Genomic DNA, 1,521 nt, shown 5'->3' with positions numbered 1-1,521 from the left:
CTGTTTACTCACAGTTTTAGTCAGATATATTCAGACAGGCTTATATATACATAATACTATACTTTGGATTATCAGCTCTTTCCATGTGCTTAGATGGTAATGGATGCTCACACCACCATTGATCCTCAGCTTAGGAGAGATCATGAGCTCCATGTGCTGTGCCTAACCCCCACAGGAAGTTGCATGGGTGTGACCTCTCTAAGCAATTTACATCAGAGGTCACAGAGTAATCACAGAGAAAAAAAACATTTCTGACAGGCAATGCATGTTAAATACAATACATTATTCCAACAGATACCAACTACAGAGTGTCTCCCAGTCTGCCCCAAGTTTGATACAGAAATACTAAACCCATTGAAAGGGCAAACATTTCCTAAGATTTGTCTCCTCCCCTTTTGGAAGGGATGTATTCAAAATCTCTGTCTTAGCGGGGTTAGCTCTGAATCCCAACAAGCTTCCATATTCTGCCGTTTGCTCCTGTAAAGCCATTTGGGCTTTTTCTGTACCTTGAGTCAATATCAAAAGATCATCTGCAAACAAGGAGACTCTATGTTCCTTACCTCCTATTATAAGTCCTTTAATTTCCCTACCACCAAGGCAAGCAACGAGCGACACTGCTTCTGCTATCATAGGTATCCACTCTTGATGTGCCTTCCAAAAGATAACATAACTGTGACGAAACTCTGGGTTTCTAAGCCTGAAAACTGTATTATTTCATGAAATGTTTTCTACTAGTTGGCCAGCAGATGGCTCTTGTTTTGAGTTTTAAAGCTGTAGCAGAAAAAAGGCTTTGTCTTTTCCAGTTTAAGCTTATGGAAAGGCAATCTGCAATCATTGGCCAGATACTTTCAAAGTTGATGCCCTGGGGCTCTGATTAGCCCTGGACTTCAAACTAGACAGGAGGTACTGGATCAGTGTTGCCAGGTGGGCGGTTTTACCGCCCAATTGGGCGGTTTTCCGCGACCCGCCGCGGGAAATTTTTGCCCGCAGCGGGTTGCGGTTTTTTGGGCTGTTTTTGGGCTTCAGGGCGTTTTTTCAGCCGCGGGGGGCGGGGTTAGTGACGTTTTTTGGGCGGGTTAGTGACATGGGAGGCGGGGCCGATGACGTGGGAGGCGGGGCCGATGACGGGGAGGCGGGGCCGATGACGTGGAGGCGGGGCCGATGACGTGGGAGGCGGGGCGGGGTTGATGACGGCGGGGCGGGGTGATGACGCGGGGTGGGGGTGTCAGGGCGGGGTTTGTGTTTGGGCGGGTTTGGGCTGTTTTTTGGGCTGGATTGGGCTGGAAAAAAAATTTCCACCTGGCAACCCTGTACTGGATTTTTCTTTATTCTCAAGGTGGGGGTAAGGAGGAACATCTGTGTCCTGAGATCCTGTCCAATTCTTGTGAACAGTTAAGTTCCTGAACTCCCCAGGTGCTACCCAGGTAGTAACAAGTGTTAGATAGTTTTATATATATATAACTTTATTTATTCAAAAGAAGATTGTGGTTAACAACAGTCAACTGTAACATTTCCAACATT

The sequence above is a fragment of the Microcaecilia unicolor genome, chromosome 2, assembly GCF_901765095.1.
Source record: "Microcaecilia unicolor chromosome 2, aMicUni1.1, whole genome shotgun sequence".
NCBI lineage: Eukaryota > Metazoa > Chordata > Amphibia > Gymnophiona > Siphonopidae > Microcaecilia > Microcaecilia unicolor.
Note: the sequence above shows the minus strand (reverse complement) of the source record.